This window comes from Delphinus delphis, chromosome 5 (assembly GCF_949987515.2).
Source record: "Delphinus delphis chromosome 5, mDelDel1.2, whole genome shotgun sequence".
Taxonomy (NCBI): domain Eukaryota; kingdom Metazoa; phylum Chordata; class Mammalia; order Artiodactyla; family Delphinidae; genus Delphinus; species Delphinus delphis.
Window position 1 is genome coordinate 60,206,346 of NC_082687.1, and position 16,516 is coordinate 60,222,861.

Sequence of the window (16,516 nt, forward strand, 5' to 3'; positions counted from 1 at the left end):
GTGAAATTTGATATATATTCATGCTAAATAAAAGCTTGATGCAATGGGAAATTTGATGGAATTTGATAAATTCTTTCCATTTGAGGACAGTTGGCATAATGCTATTCAGTAGTTGCTTGCAAATGCCCCTGTAAATTGTCTGGAATAGTTCATATATTCTAGGCTTTTGAAAGAAACTGAAAAGTGATGTAGGTCATCTCTGGTGGGAAATGTTTTCAAGTATACTCAAATATCTATACTTTATCAACAGAACAGTGATGAAGTCCATAATGGTTTTGATACTTCAATTATGTTTAAGGAGTACTTTTCGGCTGTGGAATCAATGGTCAGACACAAAGCAAAATGGGGTTTGCAGAAAGCAAAAAGTAGAAATGGAAGAGCATGTCTTGTTCTCAATTTCCGCTTCCCAATTAAGATTCCCTTTTTATGAAACATCTCATTTATATACTTCCTTTCCTCAGGTTCATGCTGCTGAGTGTCCTTGTGTTTTCTAGTTCCTCTCAATTTTTTAATCCTTTCCTTAGGAAATGATCTCATATCAGCCATTTATGTTTTCTTATATGAAAGGCTTTCTCCCAATTAAAGGAATTACAGGCATGGGAAAAGATTGTTGGAGAAGCAGTAAGATCTTCCCACAGCCTTTAAAATCACAATGTGTGGACAGGTGCTTGCTGCACTAATGAGGAAAAAGTGGCCTTGCTCTTGATGTGTGAAAAGCTCTAAAGACAAGATCAGCATAAGTGCAGCAATTATCTCTATTTCCCCAGATGTGTGGATAGGGAAGGGGGGGCTTTTGAAACAGGCAATTTCAATGCCAGATATTGAGGAATTACTTCTGACCACAGTCAGTGCAGTGAAAATGTAACACTTTAAAAAGAGTGTTGACACATTTATTACCTATATAAGAAATGATCGATCATTTGGGATGTTGAAGAAGGGTACTTGGGAAGGAGAGGAAGTTTGAAATATTAAAGTACTTGGAACCTACAGCAGGAAAAGACAGAAATCAATTTATTCTACCGCAACAGGTGGTTAACTGAGGGTGGTCAGACAAGAAGTGGAAGCCAAAGAAGCAAAATCTGTAAAATGAGCAACTGATTGACATGAGGATCTGAGGGCTCCAGAAACAAGAAACGGGGAGCCAAAGACAATTGAGTTGAGAGAATGATGCAAAGAGGAATGAAAAAGGATACTACATATACTTACAAGGCTCAGAAAATGATCTATTTCAGCTCAGTTTTATCCAATTCCATAGTCACAAGAGTGATAAACTCCTCCCCACCATCTCCAGTGTTTTAGTTGCTCTAAAACCAAGAATGCTTAAGGAAATTGTGGTCTGTATAAATATGATTCCAAGAATAGCATCTTGCAGAACTGATAAGGTTAATAATGTGACAGAATCTCAAAGTCATTTGTGGGTGTTTCAGTGGGTGGGTTGAAGCCATAACAATTTTTGAACTCCTCTATGAAGGAGGCCACTGAAATATTCTTTGATGGATTATTGTTATGGCTGTGCCTTTATAATCATAAATAGAACATTACAAAGTGAGGGAAAAAGGTATGGGTTTCCAGACACCTGAAAAAGAAAATGGGTATATTTTATATTCTGTTAATAATGAGAAAAGTACACTGTAACTAGACTAATACTTTAGATGCATTTAACCTTCAGTAGATGGGTAATAAGTTCACTTGACTTGTATTTAAATTGTTTTGGAGACAGATTAAACACACACACACACAAACACACACACACATTTCCAAGAAGTGTTTTCTTTTTATAGGGCTGAGCCTTTATCACTGAGTGTAAGATAAAATTTAGGCTTAGATGAAAAATCTGGGGAATATATAGTAAATTGCTCCCCTGCCATTCCTACCTTCTATGTAATAGATGGAGAAACTGAAGCCAAGAAAGTTAAATAAATCTCTAAATGACTTACAGTTATTTAGAGTCAGAGGCTTGGTTTCTTCCTTCCAAGCTAATTTTATTTTCTATTTTTACCATACAACCTCAGTCAGTATATAAGCAGAAAACATTTAAATTTGGTTCTCATTTATTGCCATATTTTTTCAAATGGTTTGGAAATTGATAAAACAATAGCTTTTTTCCCTTTTAAACACATAATCATACATATTCTAGTTTTTTAAATTTGAGAGTTTTTTAATATGAATTAATAGTATTATTTACTTAATGGACACAGTCAAGGTTAGCAGCACAGGTAACATTTTAAAATCTATTTGGAAATGTTTGATAGGTATGGTTTAAGTTTGTGGCATTGTAATTCACAGAATCTTAGACAAAAGTTATTAAATATCCTGTGTTACCTTTTTGGGGGAGAGATAGGGAGACCAGTATTGGAGAGAGGAATGGTAAGAGTTAAGTGTTCCGTAGGAAATGTAACTCTGTTTCCAGAATGCATTCCAAAGAAGAAGTGACGGTTTCTGCAGGAGGGTGTGTCAGCCCTTTCCCACAGCTCACAGGAAAGTGTTGATGGTGGTAACACAGAGAGAATGAGTCCTCCATAAACATATAAAACAGAAAGCGCTGCAATGGCAGAGACAGGCTTTTGGGTTTTTTTGGTTTTTGTTTTGTTTTTTAAGTACAGTGCAATGACTCACAGAGTCAATAAGTTAAAGATCAGGAACAATCAGTGGTCGACAATAAAGGCCATGAGACAAGTAAATATCCTGGAGTATGGTCGAACCAGAACATAGTGGGGTGCACAGAAGTGGAGACAGACTGGGACAGTGCTATTACCATAATCATTAAATGAACGTGTTTCTAAAATTCCCAGCGATTTAAGAAGTTTTGACTTTAGTTGATTTTTTTAAAAATTTACTTTTATTGAAGTATAGTTGCTGTACAATATTATATGTTACAGATGTACAATATAGTGATTCACAGTTTAAACCAATATAACACATTAAGAATAATGTGTTATATTGGTTTAGAATATATTTAATAAGTGTAAAACCCACTGGAGAGTTTCAGACAATCAGTTTTTTATCTTATCCATGGAGGTTAATAGTTGTCACTAGTTTCTTCTTGAAGGGTAACTGAAGGCATATGAAGATCCACTAAAAATCATTTTTTCTATGTGGCATTTATCTCTATGGCATATATCTCTATGAAGTTCATTAGGGTATGCATTGTGTTTGTTAAAGATTGACTACCCAATACCTAGCGCAGGATTTGATTTCTGAGACACTTCAATAATAAATTAATGAATAATGAATAAATTACCTGGGCCAGGTTTAATCTTTCTTAATTAAATCTTAGGTTAAAGAAACCGTCAATGTATTCTTAAATGTAGATAACGTATTTGGTAAAGTCTATTAGTGTTGCTATATTTAGAAGTAAGAATACAGGATGTACAATTAAATCTGAATTTCAGGTAAAAAACAAATTTTTAGTATAAGTATGTCCCAAATATTGCATGGAACATATTATACTTAAAAATGTTATTTATCTAAACCTCAAATTTAACTGGACATCTTGTATATTTTATCTAGCAATCATAAACTTTCCCAACTATTAGATTAAGAATTCTATTTGTAGTATGAAAACAAGGTTAATGGAATCCTTTATGGAATGCTGCATTTGAAAAGACCTTTTTCTGTCAGTGTTTATTATATGTGTTAGTCCATCACTCAGACATTGAAATACTTCCATGCTTACTTCTGTTCTGGACTATGGATGTTCTTTTACATTATTATGAATACTTGCCTTTCTCACCCCTCAATTTCTGGTACATAGTATACTATTAATCCCCATTTCATTTTATAAAATAATCATTTTTTTAAACAAGAAAGGATACCAGGGATCATCAGGTTCAATATGCTTCTTTACCAAATGAGTATACTCAGATGCAAAGACATAAAGGAATTTACAATAGTTTGTATGTCTAGTTAGTAAAAGAGGTATTTTTATTCCAGTTCCATGGACCATCCAACTCACTCCAAATGGCAGTTCACTGAATAAGCAAAAACAATTAGGCTGAAATTTAAAAAAAAAAAATTCAATTTGTCCAATAAGATTAACAAATTTAAGGAGAATAAAAGACACAAATTTATTTGGCTAATACTATGTTCTAGACTATGTGTTTCCTCATTTAATCCTCTCAAAAATCCTGTGAAGTAATTATTATCCTTATTTTATAATTTCTCAAGAGGTTCAGAAAGTATCATTTGGGAGGTTTGAGAAGTTATCCCCCAAATACATAATTCAAGTCCAGTTCTGTATCTACCCCCAAATTTTTCTTTCTTCTCCTCAGAATTTGGTGTTCTAACACATTATCAGCTAAGAAAGTATCAGGTTGTCTGGAGGTATACACTGAACTAAAATTACAGGTATTTGTCTGAGTAGTTTCAGATGAAGAAAATATGTAGAATTTAGCAGGGGAGACACCAGGAGACATTATTTTATCAAGTAGATCGCATATACTTTGAACAAAGGAGCAAAGAGTTTCCTGTCTATATGCTGCCACTGTCACTCTTAGCTTTGGAAGCAGCTTCCCACAGCAATTAAATTTTTCTCTTCATGGGTCCAAAGGATCGTTCTACATATTACTTTTTTTAAAAAATATATTTTATTGAAGTATAGGTGATTTACAATGTTAATTTCTGCTGTACAGCAAAATGATTCAGTTGTACATACATATACATTCTTTTTCATATTCTTTTCCATTATAGTTTATCACAGGATATTGAATATAGTTCCCTGTGCTATACAGTACCACCTTGTTGTTTATCCATCCTATATATAATAGTTTGCATCTACTAATCCCAAACTCCCAATCCATCCCTCCCCCTCCCGCCTCCCTGGCAACCACAAGTTGACTGTGAGTCTGTTTATGTTTCGTAGATAAGTTCATTTGTGTCATATTTTAGATTTCCATATATAAGTGATATCATACGGTATGTCTTTCTCTTTCTGACTTACTTCACTTAGTATGATAATCTCTAGGTACATCCATGTTGCTGAAAATGGCATTATTTCATTCCTTTTACGGCTGCGTAGTATTCCACTGTACGTATGTACCACATCTTCTTTATCCATTCATCTGTCAATGCACATTTAGGTTGTTTCCATGTCTTCCCTATTGTAAATAGTGCTACAGTGAACAGTGGGGTGCATGTATCTTTTCAAATTATAGTCTTCTCCAGATATATGCCCAGGAGTGGGATTCCAGGATAATATGGTAACTCTATTTTTAGGTTTTTGAGGAACCGCCGTAATTTTTCCATAGTGGCTGCACCTATTTGCATTCCCACCAACAGTGTAAGAGGGTTCACTTTTCTCCACACCCTCTCCAGCATTTGTTATTTGTGGACTTTTTAATGATGGCCATTCTCACTGGTGAGAGTTGGTACCTCAATGTAGTTTTGATTTTAATTTCTCTAATAATTAGTGATATTGAGTGTCTTTTCATGTTCCTGTTGCCATCTGTTACATATTGCTGTTTTTTAAATAAATTTTAATTAATTAATTTTTGGCTGCATTGGGTCTTCATTACTGCACAGGGGCTTTCTCTAGTTGCAGTGAGCGGGGGCTACTCTTTGTTGCGGTGTGCAGGTTTCTCACTGCGGTGGCTTTTCTTGCTGCAGAGCACAGGCTCTAGGCATGCAGGCTCCAGTAGTTGCAGCGTGTGGGCTCAAGAGCGCAGGCTCAGTAGTTGTGGCACATGAGCTTAGTTGCTCCGCGGCATGTGGGATCTTCCCGGACCAGGGCTAGAACCCGTGTCCCCTGCGTTGGCAGGTGGATTCTTAACCACTGCGCCACCAAGGAAGTCCCCATATTGCTTTTTTATAGACATCATTTGACTTCGAAAAGTCACCACCATTTATTTTCTTTCCTTTGAAGTTCTTTAGCAATGTAAAGAGCAAATAAGATCATGCCACTTTCCTGCTTAAATACTTTTATCATATGTCAAGTTTTAGTGTGAAAGTCACTTCTTGAGAGTCAACCCTAACCACTTCCCACAGCCCAGACTTGAAGCCTCTGTACTTAACTCTCATCCCTATGGCAGGTATGGCAATTACTGCACTTAACCAACTTGTCTGCCTCCCACAGTAATTTCCTTGAAGGCAGAGACTTTGTCATATTCTTCATTGTGTTTTGAGCATCCTGCATAATCCTAGTGGTAAGTGCTCAGATTAGCTGTTGAATGACTATTGAGTCTGCAAGTTAACTAATGTTTATGTACATAGACAAGTTTAAATTTTTTAAACTTCTTTTATATTTTTCAACTAACAGAGGATAGTACTGTTCAGAATCTGCTTTTAATTGTAGGCTGGACTTTAAGCATTTTTTTCCTAAAGTGCCTTCATCCTTGATATGTATTCTCTCATTTTCCTCTTATAGGTGTTATACATACCTGAGTAGAAAAAAGAGATATTAATGAGGTACAATAGGGATTAAAGCTTCAAATAAAAGTCATTTTACATTTCTTAGGAATCTCTAGGCTAGCTATTTTAATACCCAACAAAATCATCTCAGATCATTTCATTACACATTCACATGAATTGTCAGTTTGAGATTTGCTTTAGATACTTTTCAGAAATAATCTTAGGATGAGAGATTTTTTAAAATGATAAAATGACACAAAGTATATTGCACACATAAAACTAAGTGGAAATTTTGAATAGAAATTTAAATTATTATCCTCTTTATTTTTATGTCCCTGTACAAAGCACCTGATGAGTTTGAAATGAGCATCTTCTTTATAGGCAAGATGTAAGCAACTAAGATTGAACCCTGATGTTGCAGGTAACGGCATTTATCTCTGTTCATGGTTAAGTTTTTCACATACTCTGATATTTAAAGGAAAGATACTGAAGGTAATACGTTAAACTATATATGGCATTTTAAAGAATTGCAACTGCACATCACAGAAGAGTGCATCTCAAAACACAATGTGGCTATTTACAATCAGAGCCTAATGTGGAATGTGATGGCCCATAAAATATAAATACAAATCTTAGTGGATAAATGTGCAATCTCTTCAGTACTAAATTTCCACTCTGAAAAATTAGTGGCTGTTCAGAAAACTGGTTCTCTTCCAGGAGTGGGAGTTTTCAATTATTAGAGGATAGATCAAATCCTGTGATAATTTAGCATCAGCACATTTCTGATTGAAGGGTCTCTCCCATAAAGCATCTGACAAGGTCAAGAGGTTTCGTTCTGCGCTGTTTACTCACAATTGATTTCTTCCCTCACTTCGCATTTTCAAGCAATTAATATTTTTCCTGTACTAAATGTATTCTACTCCCCGTTGTTCCCCTATCAAATTCTCTATTTCATGAGTGAAGAAGAAAGAAAAATGAAAAAAAAAAAAAAAGGAAATGCAGGATAAATATGTTGCAGTGGAAAGAAACATGAAGCTTCTGTTTAAGGAAAATACTTTTGTATATCTAAGTTAGTCAGGCAATGTTGTTTTAAAATTACTTAAGCAATTTCTTCAGTTCTCATTAATTTGGGTACATGTTCTCATTTTTTAAATACCTAAAGACTTTCTGAGTTATAACTTTAAAGCAACCTTAAATCTTGTGTTTATGCATTTTATTACTTAAAAAATCCTTTAAAGATCATGCACCCTTAAACTCTAACAAGCATTAATATCTGGAGGTGAAAGATCTAGAGGATGAAACACTTCTGAGAAAAATTTCAAGGACATCTAGTTATTTAAGTAATTAATAGGGGATTGGTGGTTTTCATTGTGTCTTCTGTAAATAGATCTAGAGAGAGAGAGAGGGAAATTGAGAGAGAGAAATATTTTTAACTGAACCCATCGGTCAAAGCATATAGAAATTTTGATTAGGACTCCCCTGGTGGCTCAGTGGTTGAGAATCAGCCTGCCAATGCAGGGGACAGGGGTTTGAGCCCTGGTCTGGGAAGATCCCACATGCCACGGAGCAACTAAGCCCGTGCGCCACAACTACTGAGCCTGCACTCTAGAGCCTGCGAACCACAACTACTGAGCCTGCGTGCCGCAACTAACTACTGAAGCCCGCGTGCCTAGAGCCCATGCGCCGCAACAAGAGAAGCCACTGCAATGAGAAGCCCGCGCAGCACAACGAAGAGTAGCCCCCGCTCACCGCAACTAGAGAAACACCCCACTAAGTAACGAAGACCCAATGCAGCCAAAAAATAAATTTATTTAAAAAGAAAAAGAAATTTTGACTAGAAAAGAAGTTACCTGTAATCTGCTCACCCAATATTTTAATCTCAGAGACTGATTTTTGTTCATTATGATGAGAAATTTCTGGATATCAAATCTTTTACAAATGACGGAAAGCAAGTAGGTTATCTTGTCCCAATATTTTCCCTTATTAAGAGAGTGTTAGAAATATAGCCAATGTATGACAGTCTCTGTTCGTTCTGATGTTTTTCCATGAAAAGCCCTGTGATAAACTGACGACAGAGCAGATTATGGAAAGGTTTTTCATAAATGTTTTATGTTGTGAAATTGTTTTCCATAATTAAAAAAACATTACTTACAATTTTCTTTTGAAGGAATGTTTTCTTCCAAACATTCATGCTATTATATAATACATTCAATGTTTATATCAAATTTTGATTAAATATGAAAAATTAGTTACGGAAATTTAATTACATTTTATTCAAGATGGTAACCCACTTGATTAGCCAATTATTTTCATTTTGGAACAAAGTACATTTAAAAAAAATTATGCAGCCCCTTTCACCATGTGAGGATACAACAGACGTGTGCAGTCTGGAAGAGAGCCCTCACCCAATCATGCTGGCACCCTGACATCATACTTCCAGCCTCTAGAACTATGAGAAATAAATGTCTGTTTTATATAAGCTTAAATAGATAGATAGATAGATAGATAGATAGATAATTTATGACAGATTATTTCTGACACTTTAGTAGAACAGACTCGGCTCACTTCCATCTTCTCCAGCATTTAGATGTGCTCCTGTCCCCAGATGAATTAGAGGAAATTTATATACTAAGGAAAAATATTTGAGCACTTGCTTTTGTGTTTCTTTATAATTGCCTTGTCCTTAGGTGTCAAAGTGTCTGTCAGTGAACCTTGACTTAATACTCTTAACCGTTTTCATGGCAGTTCTGGTTATCATCTAATGTCGTAGATCAATGAGAGACATGATAACAATTCTTTATGTTTTTACAGAGGTCAGCGTAGAAATCCTCTTCTCAGTGGAATCTATAGTGGTCACTCAAAGTCTCTGCTGTCATATTCCCAAATTCACCTAGACTAAAGCCTCTTCCTCCATTCTGAGAATGACTATTCTTTTCATGGACTTAAATGCTCACCCTTGCCTATAAAATGTCTATTGTTTATCATGGAAGTAGAGTTGAAAAACGTTGGTTGGCATATAATCAACAATGGGATAAAAAATAAAGTAAATCAGCAAAAGAAAACCACATACTATTCAACACACACACACACACACACCAGCATCCTCCTTTAACCCGACACCTAAAGGGCTTATGTGCCTTGGAAGTCCCACTATCCTGTAAAATCAGTAGGACTTCTGTGCTTGAATTAACCCTTCCAGGTCTGAGACAAGTGAAAAAACCACCCACATTTTTTCTGGATGCTTTTCTAGTATACAACTCTAACTGCTTCAGTACTGTCTTTTGCTGAATATAACCCACCATTTCTTTTTCTTAGGATATCCCCATGAAAGAGAATACAAAGCATTTCTAAAGAAGAGAGTGGGTGTTTCAGAAAGGAGGTAAGCAATTTCACAGAAGGTGGAAAATACTTAGGCAAGCAAATGATTGGATCAATGCCTGGGACTCTAAGGGCCCTGCTGGAGGTTAATATGAATGAGATGTTATGCTTCATTGACTAAGTTTACCTAATTCTTTATACATCAATATTGCTTTTTGATGCAGTTGCCTAACTTTGTTGCAAGTTGCTACCTAATCTGTAATGCTATTATTACCTCAACAGTGATTGGGAAAGCAGCAGGAGAATGCTCTGATTAAACCTTAATTATTATACCGCCGTTACTATATGTACAGTGAGGATGTATGATCTCTACCACCCCTATTACTCTCAGCTTCTTACTTCAAAGCAGCAGCTAAAGACACAGCATTTGTTTAAAAGCAAATCTGCTGTTAGTTTTCAAAATGAACTGAAAAATCACAGAGGTTTTTTTATCCCCTCTTACCTTAGGCTCAAGAGAAGCCCTTAGTTAACCACTAATGTATTACACAATGTCATAGAAAGTAGAAGCTTCATAAATGAAAAATGTTCTGGTTTGTTTACTTTAAGATATAGCTAAAAGCTTGATTTTGTATTCTGTCAGTTTCTCTAGTTAAAAGCTGTATTAATGTGGCTGAAATACTTTGAAGTAAGTAGAGCTAAAACAAATCAGCAGGTATTTAAACTGAGGAGTATGAGGTGGAAAAATCACCACTTGCCCTTCAGGTAGAGGCCTGAAAATATATCTTTCTTAATGAGGTTTCATGCTGTCCTATTGGATCCTTAATCATTTAAAATGCAAATTCCAAAGAATGAAGTAAGAGCTATCACATATATAAGAAGGTGGCTAAGTTTTTAATAAAAGATTATGCCATCTGCTTCCCTCATCGTTCTACTGACTGTGAAACTCCACCTATGCAATTAAATGAACTTGTAAACTATAAACAACATACCTCAGAAGTCAACAAATGGAATATCACTTTTCCTGTATTCCCTGCCTCCTCCCATAGTTTAGAGTTTGTTCATACTGTCAGGCACACAGGAGGGTAAGAATTACCTTTTCTGAACACTGGACATTCTGCTATTTATGATTCTTATTTTTTAATCAGTAATTTCTGAATGAATTAGAAGAATTATTTCAAAGTGACCTACTTGAGATATCTTGAATACTTAGAGAGCCTAGCTGTGCCTGAAATATTTTTTCAGGTAATTTTGTCTGAAATCAGAAACGCAGGAAGAGGACTTTGTGTTTTCAGAGGGGGATTTTTTTTCTCAAGGAGAACTCGGGGTTAACTTACACTCCACTTTCAATGTCACCTGCCTCTAATGTACTTGATGAGTTTCTTTTTTTTTTCCAGTTTTCTTCTTTTGTTTTTTAATCCCACTCCTGACTCAATCCATGCTGCAATCTCCTTCTCTCTTGTTACCTTGCTCTTAACAGCTACTTTTGGGTCTGTTTTGAGTCTCCCCTTATCTCCCTGCTGCCCTCACCTTGAACTCTGGAACCACCATATTTTCATCCTCATTCTAACCCTAGCAAGGGCTGAGTAGGCTGTCTTTACTGTCATTGGCAAATCTCTTAATTCTTCTCAGTATCACTAACACACATTCAACAACAAAGCAAAGCAATATGAAGCAAAGAAATAAACTAAACAGTAAAACCATTCTAGAGTTGAGAAAGAAATAAACACCGAGTCTTCACAAGACAATAGCTCTGGACACATTCGATTTGTTATCTGACAACTAAGTACAAATTCTTTGTCCTCCTTAGAGACCTGGTTTCTTAAGAACTGTTGGTTTGATCTTGGAATCCTAAAGGCTCACTTGTGCTTGAAATATCATATGTCTTTAATATGTAGTTATAAAACAATTGAATAGTTGAGTTTGCATTTAAATTTTTTATTATGCTTTGTCCCAACATAAAATGGTGAGGTTTTTAAAAAATCTATCATAAGTTAATGTGTCAATGAACTCCCCAAGAGATATGCATTTTTGAACTGCTTAAATAAAATCAAAGAGGGAGTGTTGAAAATTGAAGCTGGGTAATGTAGGGTAAGACTGAGGTCATGAAAGGCCTTGTATTCCAGGATGAATTTGGAGTTTATTTTGATGAAAATGGACATTTATAAAAATATTTGATATAAGGAAAAGTCTATCACATTTGCAATATTGAATAATCACTTATAATGGCAGTAGCTGGGTGTACGATAGGTTAGGAAGCTATTTGGGTCATACTGGTAAGAGTAATGACCATCTGTTTATGACAATATGTGTTGGTGAGGGGGAGGATATCTTAAGGAAGCAGCTGAAGAGAGAAGAGTTTGATTTAAAATTCTCAAAATGTAAGTAACAGGATTTTGCCTAACTTTTCAAATTAAGAAACACTCAAAAATGTCCTATATATGATACTATCCTGCATATAATGTTCAGCTCCTAAGTCTCAGTCTAATACCTAAATAAGTGTTCAATCAAGGCAACTTCCATTATTTTCTTTTCTCTGCTATTTAAATCACATCATATTTGATTTCAGTGTTTCTCTGTCCAAACTGACTTGCAACATTCTGGGTAAATGGCAATAAAATAAATCTGATTCCCTCCCGAAGTTATATAGCTTTACATTATTTCAAATCTCCATATCATGCAATATAATTAAAAAACACTTATTATATATGTAGGCTATTATATTCAATTTAATATTATTATTTAAAATACAATGTTTCAAGTAATTTATATAAACTAATAGTGTGTGTGTGTGTGTGTGTGTGTGTGTGTGTGTGTGTATCTGTGTGTGTATTGGTGGTCTATTTTACTTTTCATCAGTGTTCCTAAATTAAAATAGGAGGGCCGGGTCTTCCCTGGTGGCTCAATGGTTGGGAGTCCGCCTGCCGATGCAGGGGATGCGGGTTCGTGCCCCGGTCCGGAAGGATCCCACATGCCGTGGAGCGGCTGGGCCCGTGGCCATGGCCGCTGGGCCTGCGCATCCGGAGCCTGTGCTCCGTGGCGGGAGAGGCCACAGTGGCCTGCGTCCGCAAAAAAAAAAAAATAGGAGGGCCGGCTTTTAGTTTATTAATTTTTTAATTTGTCACAAGAAGTGTCTTGTCTTAAAAACTAATGTGATAAATCTATTATAAATATGAGAAACAGTAACCTATTTTAAGTATTTCTAGAAAAAGCAGATAAAAGGAATTAGCACAAATGTACAATTATGTAGTGTATAAAATGGTATTTTAAAAGCTGCTCATGCATTGATTTTGTCATATAATCCCCAATACAATTTTGTACATGAATCTGAAAACTTTAAACTCTGATTTATAATGAAAGCTCAGAATTTTATAAAGTAGATTATGTGAAGTAATAAGAAAAAGCCTATGGACGAATTATTTCTTAGAAAATTGCAAAACTGCTTCAAGTTACTCTCTGTAGAATGTCAGAGGTAAAAAAAAAAGTTAGAAAGAAGACTGAATATGAAGTTGTTTTCATGTTTTTAATAAATAGAAGATAGTTTCTTTCTCTAGAATGATTCACAAATGTGTATTCAATCAATAATAATTTTGTGTCTACTCAGTCTATGTCACGATGCTAGCTAGCACTGTGGGGACACAAACGTAAACTCTGTCTCTCCTTCCTCAGCTTGTAGCATAGCAGGGGATACAAAATAATTATTAAACAAGAGAGATTGTCACATGCCATAAGAGACACTGAAATACGTCTTTAAAACTTCAGAGGAAAAATAAATCACTTCTGGTGAGGGTGATGGGGAAAGAAATCTAAAGGAGGTAACATTTGAGGTGATTTGTGAAGAATGAACAGGAGTCAACAGTGGGGAGATGGAGAAGAAAAGACATTGTAAAATAAACAACATGAGAAAATGTGTGGCAGTGAAAGAATATGGAGAAAAAATGGGAAATGACTGGTGGCAACATAACACATGAACTTTACAAACGCTATACGATGCCTAGGGCAATGGAAAGGTGATAGAATTGTGGTGACAAGGGTGATCTTGAGTGATGAAGTAAAGAATTTGGACTACATTTTTTAGTCAAAAGAAACTGGACTAAGGAAGTGGAGGGACTGATGGGGAGCCATTGAAAATAGTAAAAAGATGAACATGGAAGTGAAAGAATTAGAATAATGTTTTAGGATGAATTAGTATTAAGGAGAGACGTTAGATAAGTTAAAAGATAAGTCAGAAATTTACTGTATTATCTAGATGAGAGCTATTAAGGATATAAACAGTGTAGGTGTTTATATTAATTTTTAATAAGAAAATACCACCTTTTGGAGGAATTACTTTGGTACATAGAGTCTAAAATGAAGGGAATGTTGCCTTATATTTTATTTTATGAAGAAAAGAATAGAAAAGAGAATGGCAAATCTATTGATGACCCATATCTTATTGTGCACTGGGAGTTGCTAATTCATATTAAGTTTTGCTAGTGAATTATCTATGCAAACAGACCTCTGTGAAAAGTACTTCCTATTAAGTAGCCATGTATTCTGAGTGGAAAAGTTAAGCAAGTTTGGGGAAGATGCAACATTTATTCAACATTTTCAAATCATCCACTTTATTTAGCACGTTTCGTATGAGATTTGAGATATATTATTTAAATATCAAAATCACCAAATTTGAAAATCCCTGTTTCATGTTTATCTAAAAGATTGCAGGTATTTTAAACTAATAAAAACAGATATTTTCTGAGCCCCATAATGTTATCAAGTAATGGCCAAATTAAAGTTTCTAGAAAAGAATTACATGCTATTATATGCCATCCATATTTGTCATCTCATCTTACTTTCTAGAGACTCCAAATATTAGTGGTAAAAAGAAACGTATCCAATTTTTCCAAAAAACTACGCATATTTCTGGTACTATTTGTATGCAACTCCTGGGACGTTTATTTTATATTGCTAGATGTAAAATTCAGTTCTCTCTAGATAGATAGGTAGATAGATAATAGATCGATAGATATAGGTATGTAGATATAGACAGATAGAAAGATAAAGATAATCTATCTATCTATGTATCTATATATATATATCCTCATGTGTTAAAATATTATGAGTGGCTCTCTCAATCTCTATGTATCTTTTATTTGGAGGTTTTGGAATGCTGAAACCTACATTTTCTAAACTCCCTTGCAGTGAGAGAGAATTCTACATATGAATTAGTGCTCACCAATTAAGTACACTCCCATAAAACTTGAAAGTCAAAGTCCAGGAAGGCCCTCTTCCTTCAACTCTGGCTACACCTGCTATTTAGGAAATTCATGGCCCTCTTGCACGGGGTGCCCAGTGCTTATTCTTTAGCTTTCTGAAAGAAGCAGTAACCTCTTGATGTTACTGCTTACTCCTTGGGTTACAGCTTTGTGTGTCATTTCAGTTTTTTGCTATTCAGAGCTTCTCTGGAAGTAGAAAAGGCATTATGGCCCAACCTACAGCAGGCTAGCTTCAAAAGCGGGCTGGTTCTAGATTCTTCTTTGTATCACCCTGGAGCCTCAGCCTTGAACTGACTCCTTTAGCCTTTTCAACAATTTTGTAAGCAACTAATTCTAATGCTAAATTCTTTTTTCCTTAGAGTGAGTGGTTTCTGTTTTCTGTCTTGGGCATTACATGGTACAGCCAGTGTTGTATTGAAATTATATAAGTATGATTATCTCCAACTTTACCTCTTGATATTTTCTGAATTTGTATAACAAATTTCTTCAAGTGAGTACTATTCACCCCAGACTAAGCAACTATGGAATGGGGAAATACGCTTTGTAGGAATGCTTTGTCTGAAACAAGTTATCAAAGCTAAAAAAGGTATGGTTAATTCTATTGGGCATGCGTTTTTGTGTGGATGGCCATCCTTGTGTGTTCCTTGCTTTTGGACTTAGAGTTTGCTATGTTTTCTTTCCTTCTTTCTTGTGTTCCTCCTTTAAGCATTCTCCTTTCCTCTCTTCTGCCCTCTTCTTTTTTTATTACTCTGTTTTCTCATATTTCTATTATTTTTCAGTCACTCTTTCCATCCCTGTCACAATAATCCCTCACAGTAGTCCAATCAGTAATTTTTATTTTGCACTGAGAGAACAGGTTCTTTTGGATCAAGGCCTGAAAGAGCTGTCAAAAATCACAGATATTCTCTAAATGTATCCTAAATTTACTGGTTTGTAGGGTGCCAGAATCATTGCTTTCTCTTAAGATTCCTTTCCTCTAATAGAATAAAAATTTGAGATTGTGTTCGGTGTTTTCATTGTGTAAAAAAGAAGTTGATATGTACACAAATAAAAATGACAATAATGATTGCTTTAAAGAACATGGGAAGAAGTAATATAGAAGCAGCTATCTAGACATAATTGAACTTTAGAAGCCTCGTGAAAGATTTAAGGTGGCTATTGAAATGGTCTTGCTTGCTGGGGGAATTCCCTGATTAGTTTTACAAGAGGGGTCAGGAAATTTTGGCCATTTTCTCATATTGCTACATAAGACCTGTTGTGATTCAAAGGAAAGGGATAATAAGGTCAATGGGGAAACCTAACAACATATATTTGTCAGATGAAAGGAAGTGCCTTGAAGTTTTATAATATGCTTTCTAGATATATATTCAGTTCACAGAGTTAGAAAACTTACCATGTAAACTCAAGGCTTATGGAGAAAATCTTCCCTATAAATGTTGGCAATATAACGTACAAAACTCATAGACTTACCTTGACATTGGTTTGTATAAAATATTTTTATTTTCATTACTAGAACTGTGCGTATCACAATTAAACAGACATGAGAAAGAGTAGATACATGATTATGATAGTAAAATGACATGAAAAAGGATAACGTGGTG